This window comes from Alosa alosa, chromosome 10 (genome assembly GCF_017589495.1).
Source record: "Alosa alosa isolate M-15738 ecotype Scorff River chromosome 10, AALO_Geno_1.1, whole genome shotgun sequence".
Taxonomy (NCBI): domain Eukaryota; kingdom Metazoa; phylum Chordata; class Actinopteri; order Clupeiformes; family Clupeidae; genus Alosa; species Alosa alosa.
Genome location: NC_063198.1, coordinates 34,329,047 through 34,338,181, shown reverse-complemented (window position 1 = coordinate 34,338,181; position 9,135 = coordinate 34,329,047).

Below are 9,135 nucleotides of genomic sequence, written 5' to 3'. Positions count from 1 at the left end.
ACAGCTTGAATTTCCCCTTGGGGATCAATAAAGTATCTATCTATCTATCTATCTATCTATCTATCTATCTATCTATTTCCCCTTGGGGATCAATAAAGTATCTATCTATCTATTTATTTCCCCTTGGGGATCAATAAAGTATCTATCTATCTATCTATTTCCCCTCGGGGATCAATAAAGTATCTATCTATCTAACAGCAGTTCAGCTGCACCTGCACAGGCCAGGATCTCTCTCATGCATTCAGCATGTTAGCCTAAACCTCACAAGGCCCTAAACCCCATTCAACATGTTAGCCCACAACACACAAGGCCCTAAACCCCATTCAGCATGTTAGCCTAAACCTCACAAGGCCCTAAACCCCATTTAGCATGTTAGCCTAAACCTCACAAGGCCCTAAACCCCATTCAGCATGTTAGCCTACACCTCACAAGGCCCTAAACCCCATTCTGTTAGCCTACACCTCAAAATGCCCTAAACCCCATTTAGCATGTTAGCCTACACCTCACAAGGCCCTAAACCCCATTCCGCATGTTAGCCTATGCCACACAAGGCCCTAAACCCCATTCAGCATGTTGGCCCACAACACACAAGGCCCTAAACCCCCTTCAGCATGTTAGCCTAGACCTCACAAGGCCCTAAACCCCATTCTGTTAGCCTAAACCTCACAAGGCCCTTAACCCCATTTAGCATGTTAGCCCACACTACCCCATTCAGCATGTGTTTGCATTGTTGCACTGCAGGGGTGTGTATGTGTAGTGTGTGTGTGTGTGTAGTGTATGTGTGTGTGTGTGTAGTGTAGTGTATGTATGTGTGTATTGTTGCCCTGCAGGGGAGCTTGTTGGGTAATATGCTGTTGGGGGATTCAGGGATCCACACTAGGTAGTAATTAGCTAAATACTCCCCGCTCTGATGACAGAAGCTTAGTCATCTCTAATCCACACACACACACACACTCCCCTCTGTATTGGAGCTATTCCAACTGAAGTTGAGCAAGCCCTGGAGGGTGGTGCCAGTGGAGGTCTCTGCTTGTGAGTCTGAGTGTGTGCATGTTTGTGTATGCAGTTTTATCATTACTGCTAGTGTGTGTGTGTGTGTATGTGCATGTGTCTGTTTCTTTGTGTTTGTGAGTGAGTAAGTGTGTTTTTTGTGGACTGCGTGTATGAGTGTGTGGCTTGGTAGTGAGGGAGTGTGTGTGTGTGTGTGTGTGTGTGTGTGTGAGTGGGCTGATGGTAAGTGTTTTGGCACATGTGTTTGAGAGTAAGTCTTTTCTGCTTAAAGGAGTGTATGTATGACTGTGGATTGGTAGAGAGAGAGAGAGAGAATATGTGTGTGTGTGTTGGACAGGAGGGAAGTGCTGTTCTAATGAAGCCTCTAAGGACTGCTAATTCTGATAAACATGTCAAATAAAGCATGCTTGCCAGTGCTGTGGGCCAATGCAAACAGCTAGCATGCTATAAATAGCACACGTGCTCAAGTATTTAGGCGCAGAATAGACGCGCGCCTTCACAAGCAGTCTTTGTACATACCACGGAAAACATAATTAGGCGCTCTTTACGCTTCCCCTCCCATCTCTTTACGCTAAACTCCCACTTTTCCCTGGATCCTCCCATAATTGCATTTGCATGACACGGAAAAGCCCAGTTTGCCATGTTCAGCTCTCATAAGAGACAGTCTGCGCTTTGACCTCAATGCGGCCTGTTTGTACCTCGCAATGTTTTTACACGCACGGGGAACAGAAGGAACATGAGGACTAAATATACTGGGGTAACAGGGCACAGGTGAACAAGGAACGAAGTAAAACAAGAGACAGGTGAACAATAAGGAATTAACAGGACTAATAATCAGGGACAGGTGAGGGGCGGAGACAGTGTGTGTGTGTAGTGAGCTAAGCTACCAGCTACTCTACAATAAATTCAGCTACACAGAAGCTACCACCCATAAAAATGTAGCAAGCTAAGTTACAAACTGTCAAAAGTAGCTTGATAGGCTACATTATAGCTACTTTATCTAACTGTTTTATCTAACTGTTTGAACTTCATCAATTATTCCATCCTCCCACCTCTCTCCTACTTAATTCGTTTCGTTAGCTGATTTAAGCTTAATTTTATTTGTTGATGCAAAATAGAAAAACGGTAGTTCAATGAAATTCAGTCACCTGAACGTGTATTCGTATGATTAGATAGATAGATAGATAGATAGATAGATACTTTATTGATCCCCAAGGGAAAATTCAAGTGTTGGATGTCGTTGACGTCGACAGGAACTTTTTCTTTGGATTACACAGAAGGCATCTGAAAATATATTTGTTTTCGCTGGTCTCGACTAAAGTGACGTACTTTTGAAGGTATGGCCACGGTGTAACATGTTCATGTTCTTCAACGGATCTTTGGCTCTCTGTCATTCTGTGTTTTCCCTCCAGTGTCTGTGTGTGTGTGTGTCACTTACTGTGGTGTGTCGTCACCGTGAACATTAGTCTGTAGGCCTACGCATGGGCTTGTTGCTTGTTTCGTGTTGTCGTCGACACAGAAACATCCTGTTTTCCTAATTTATGTGTTTGATGGCTGCAGGGAAACGCTCTTATGTGTGAAATGTCAGACATGTCCAGGAGAAATTAGCTTTCGAGGACGCTACTGCGCTACTTGATCAATAAAAGAGCTTAGCTACTGAAAAGTTACTTGGTTTCGTAAATAGCGACGTCCCTGCCAAGCTACTGACAAATGTAGTTAAGCTACTGTAGTAGCTATGCTACAAGTAGCGAGGCTACTGCCCATCACTGTGAATGGGTGTACACTGTGTGTGTGGGTGTGTTGTACACTAACCCTGGATGGGTAAAATGCAGAGCACAAATTTCTCCTTGGGGATTAATAAAAGTATCTATCTATCTATCAAGTGTGTTTCAGCACTGGAACCGTTTCCCGCCTAAACCAATGCCTCTTCTCTGGGTCCTAAAGACCCCCTGCTCTTTTTTCATCTCAAAAAATCTTCAGCCTGGTTGGTGCTCACGGAACAGGACGCAGAAGTCAAGAAGGGAGGTCCAAGGTCTAACAGGAGCCAAGGAGCAGGACCGGAGCACTCAATGCTTAACAAGGAGCAGGACCGGAACACTCAATGCTTAAGGAGCAGGACCGGAGCACTCAATGCTTAACAAGGAGCAGGACCGGAGCACTCAATGCTTAACAAGGAGCAGGACCGGAGCACTCAATGCTCAAGGAGCAGGACCGGAGCACTCAATGCTTAACAAGGAGCAGGACCGGAGCACTCAATGCTTAACAAGGAGCAGGACCGGAGCACTCAATGCTTAACAAGGAGCAGGACCGGAGCACTCAATGCTTAACGTGTTTTTATTTGTGCAAACTAACTAACATTTTGACGCCCATGCGTCTTCTTCAGAGTCAAACAGTCAATGGCAATGATGTACAGATTTTAAAGAGTCAGATACTAACATCTTTCAAAGCATTGGTTACTGGCCTAGGTGGGTGTGGTACATCAATTAACCAGTCCTGTGTAAGCCTGTGTATGTAGAAGATGTAGACAGAAAAGGGAAAAAAACAAAGCACCAAAAGGAAAATACAAATATATATATATATATTAGGGCTGTCAAAATAACTGATTCATTTTGACTAATTAATTTGAGAAAAAATAACTGATTAAAAAGATTAATCAATTCCGTATGACCTTTGACCCCGAGCCATTCTAGTCAGTAACCATTAGACTGTAAAATGAAGGAGAGAGAAGAAAATGTGCTGCCTACATCATTGATTGGAACATTTACTCTTAAAAAACGGCCTGATGGTGTTGATAAAAAATAAAATGTTGATTAAAATAAAGTCCTCTGCCATGTCTGCAGCAAGGAATTTGCATATGACCGGAGTTCGTCAACTCTAAAGTCGCACATCAATGTAAAGAAATAGTGTTGACATTGAGGGAAGTGTTATTTTTTTTTTATTGTGTCCCCTAGGTTATATCTGTGGCCTGAAATGCCTTGTATGTGAAAAAAAACTTCTTACTGAAGCACTTTTGAATTTATTTTCTCAGCCTATTAGGTCATATCATAGAATATTATGGCCATTATTTGAACAGTGAAAATAATAATAAAAGAGTTTTTGAACTTTAATGTCACTAATGCTGATTATTCAATGATTAATTTGAATTTAAATATTTAAAATACTTTCACAGTAAAAATTATATATGCGATTAATTTAGATTAATTAATCACAGAGTATGTAATTAATTTGATTAAATGTTTTAATCGATTGACATCCCTAATATATATATATATATATATATATATATATATATATATATATAATATACATTTAACAACTTCAAAGAAGAAGTACATGTAAAGGTATAGAAAATAAATATACATACAGACCCAACATTTATACAGGTACCCCAAAGTGTGGATTATAAAAAACATGAGAGGCCAAGTTCCTCATTAAGACCATTAACTCATTGAGTGCCAAAAACGTAATATTACGTTTTTAGCTTTTTTTTTAAATTACAAAACTAGACACTCTAACACACCTTATATGTGATTTTGGGAACTCTGTGATGAATGGAAATGAAATATATGACAATCGAAAACTCATGAAAATGCACAATCTGGACATTTTATCTGGACATTTTATCATAACTCGGTTGCCGCTTTGGGTCGAATCAGTGACGCATGCACATCAGGTCAAAACCAGGCCATTTTAGTGGGTCTATCACTAGGTGGCAGTCTTGCCAGGTCTCGCTGATCACTTCCCGGAAAGTTTACAGGCAACACTTAATATTTCATGAAAGACGTTATATCTCCATTTCTAGAAAAAAACAGCAATTTTGATGAAAACTAGCCACTGTTTAGCTTGGGATTTCTCAGAAACAGAGGCGTGTAGAAATACACGGTTTGCACCCACTGAGAGCTTAAAGTCTCACCTTTTAAACGTGCCATTGTATGTGTTCATAGCTATTACACAGAATATGCTATGGCTGTACAAAAATCATCAACAATGGTCTAGATTGCTGGCACTCTAGGACAAAGCTTCCGAAAATAGCTTGGCATTTAATGAGTTTTGACAAAATGTCCAATGTTTGTCCCTACACGTGATAGTGATTTTCATTCATCCCGATATCTGAATAGTCTTTCTCTGGTTCACCCGATTATTCTAATATTCCATAAAAAACTAAATGAATTAGTGCATCAGGGTTCAGGCTGTGATAAGAGGAAAGGCAGTGAGGCAGCTAAATGGCGCCATCTTGTGTTTTGAGATGGAAGTGTTTGGAATTTTACTGGTGAACTCACCAAGGAGTCAAACTGAGGCAAGCATCTCACTCAGGAAGTGCCGCTGAGTTATGCAACAGCCAACAACATTCCACTGGAAACATGCACAGTCTACTCACACACACACTCCACACAGAAACACACACAGTCTACTCACACACACACACACACTCCACACAGAAACACACACACAGTCTACTCACACACACACACAGTCTACACACACACACACACACTCCACACAGAAACACACACACAGTCTACTCACACACACACACGCTCCACACAGAAACACACACACAGTCTACACACACACTCCACACCGAAACACTTTAATTCTTTATTTAAATCCACAAATCATATTACAATAGACAGGATTCAAATATTTCAAGAGATAAGATAGGGCTTTGTCACTCAATGATATTCAGGGGTACAAAAACATCTCCTGCCATACTGCAAGGCTGCCTATAACTGCAGATATGGAGCAAAACTTTGCTAGCTGTTTTATTTTTCTGCTGGAGAGCCCTGCCAGCCTTAACCCACTGGAAACAAGTTTGTGGACATGCCCCAAGCTGCCAAAGATCAACCCCACATAGTTTTGTCCGTATGGGTTGGTACTTAATGATTTTGTCATTAAAAGCCATGTCCATGTAGAGATCGTACACACATCCTATTTCAAGTATAAGTACTTCCCTTCTGTCTCGGTCTAAAAACACAACATCAGGGGTGTTAGGGATGTAACAAAACACATCAGTGGAGCTGTTAAACCATTCTGGCATAATACGTGAATGTTTACATTTACAGTACATGGTCACATTATCTGGAAGTACATCCTTAACAGTGTTAGCAATAAGGTTAACAATCCGGTCGTGGCGTGCAGTATAAAGTCCTTTGTACATAGTACAGCCATTGACAATATGGGCAACTGATTCGAGGTGATGGTCAGATTCTGAGTGCATTATACAGTGTGGATGGTGGATTGCAGGGTACCCTAATGCAAGGTTGTATTTGGTGGGTAGCACCTGCAGTCTGGCTTTGACAGTGAAACAGAGGATGTCCTCCCCAACAGCGGCATATGTGAACATGGAGTGTGAAACAGAGTGGTCGGCAAAGTGTAGGCATGCCAACTTTCCCTGCATTCTGAGTCCAGTCCAGTGTTGTTTGGTGTCTGTTTGTTTTATGTTAAGAAGGAATCTTCTTGCTGTTGTATTCTGTAGTGTGTGTTGTGCCTCGTTGTGATATACAGTAGCCTCTGCTGTTACAGATGGGTCTGTGACAACTGCATCAGATGCCTGTGGTGCTGTGTGTGAGTTGTGTTGTGTCCATTCCAATTTGACTGACATTCTGTTGCACAGATCATTTAGGTCCGGCCAGTCTGATCGGACTCCAAAGCCTGCAGCTTGTGTGTCCAGTTTCCCGCTGCTTTTCCTCCTAAAGCCTAGGAAGCTGTCCTGGCCTGGTTTGGCCAGAGGGACCTTCCTCTTCCTGAGGTCCAGCAGGAGGGAAGCTCTGGCTAGCTCTCTGACAGTGGCATCGTCATTGTTGAGCATGCAGATGATGTGTGTCAGCCTGGTGGCAGTGTATACCCATTCCACGTTTGGGACACCCAGCCCCCCCTCTTTGCGTGAGAGGAAGATGAGGTCCCGGGTAGAGTGAGAGTTCAGCCCCAGCCATTTTCTGTCAGCCTGGACGGTTTTATTGTTCATGTCGCGTAGGACATTTTGCGGGATGTGGACGTTTGCAAAGAGGTATTGTACCTTTGCCAGGGCCACCTCTCTGATAGCGTCCAGTTTCATGACTACAGGGAGTCGATTAGGTCGATCCTGTTCTTATAGGCATGGCATAGCTCCTGTACCTGCTCCCCCCACTCACCTGCAATGTTGATGTTATGGCCAAGATAGGTGAATGACTCATGGCGTAGGTAGACTCTGATGGGCTGCCCCATGATGGTGAAGGAGGGGGGTTTGTCCGATTTGGCTTTATACCAGCGGTTGCCACTGCTGCGTCGCTCATATAGTGCTGCGCACTTTGTGTGTTTTACCTCCAGTTTTGACCAGCGAAGAAATTCGTCTGTTCTGGCCAACATATTATGTATGACGCCCTCATCACTGAGGGAAATCTCACGTCATTGTCTGCATACCCCTGAACAGGGTTTGGGATCTGGTATGAGGTGGTGCACACTGACAGAGCCACTTGAGCCACTGGTTAATGGCAAGGATGAAGTTCACCGCACTCCAGGGGCAGCCTGTTTTAATCCCAACCTGGAGAGGAATGGGCTGAGTTGGTGTCCACAGATCACCTGCAGAAAGGATCCCCTATATACATCCGTTATGATGTCTACAAAGGGCTGGGGTAGATGGATCTCCTCCAGTGCACTCAGCATCATTTTGTGTGATAGTGTTCCAAAGGCATCTCTAAAATCCAGGAATACAGTATAAAGTTTACATGATTCGTGTTTAAAATCATCTACTCCAGTTTTAAGGCAGAACACATGCTCGTTCATACCCTGTCTGTCTATATAGGCTTTTTGTTTGGGTGAGAGGATGCCTGTGTCTACTAAGCAGACATTTCATAAATATTTAGTAAATGGTGGGAAGGAGAGAAATGTCCCTCCATGTGGATGGGTCGTTTGGAATGTTGTCTTTCTTAGGTACTCTATGGATGAGGGCCCCCTTCCATGATCCTGGCACCTTACCATTACAGACACAGTCTACTCACACACACACACATACAGACACAGTCTCCTCACACACACACACACTCCACACAGAAACACACACAGTCTACTCTCAGTCTTAGGAGCACTGCTAGAAACACACAGTCTACACACACACACACACACACACACTCTCTCTCTCTCTCTACACACAGAAATACACACACAGTCTACACACAGAAACACACACAGTCTACACACAGAAAGATAGACACAGTCTACACACAGAAACACACAAACAGTCTACACACGGAAACACACACTCTACACGCAGAAACACACACACAAACAGTCTACACACAGAAACACAGACACAGTCTACTCACACACACTCCACACAGAAACACACACACAGTCTACACACAGAAACACACACACACACACACTCTACACACAGAAACACACACACACACACACTCTACACACAGAAACACACACAGTCTACACACAGAAACACACACACACACACACTCTACACACAGAAACACACACACACACACACTCTACACACAGAAACACACACACACACTCTACACACAGAAACACACACACACTCTACACACAGAAAACACACACACACACTCTACACACAGAAACACACACACACACACACTCTACACACAGAAACACACACACACACACACTCTACACACAGAAACACACACACAGCCTACACACAGAAACACACACACACACACTCTACACACAGAAACACACACACTCTACACACAGAAACACACACACAGTCTACACACAGAAACACACACACACTCTACACACAGAAACACACACACTCTACAAAGCCCTAGAAGCACCTCCAGTAACGCATGCAAAAGCTGTAATAATAATAATAATAATAATAATAATAATAATAATAATAATAATAATAATAAGCTTTATATGTATAGCCCTCTATAATTCACAGAATGCAACTCAAAGTGCTTTACATTTGGAGCAACCCTCTATGGTACGCATTATGATCTGAATGGGGAAAAAATGTTTGTAATGTTTTTCCTGCTTAAAAATAGTCACTTAAACAAAATTAGGGAAGATTTTTAAAAATATATATTTTATTTTATTTGTATAAAACCATTTATTAACCATTTATATATTTATTTTATAAAATATTTTTAAAAATATATATTTTATTTT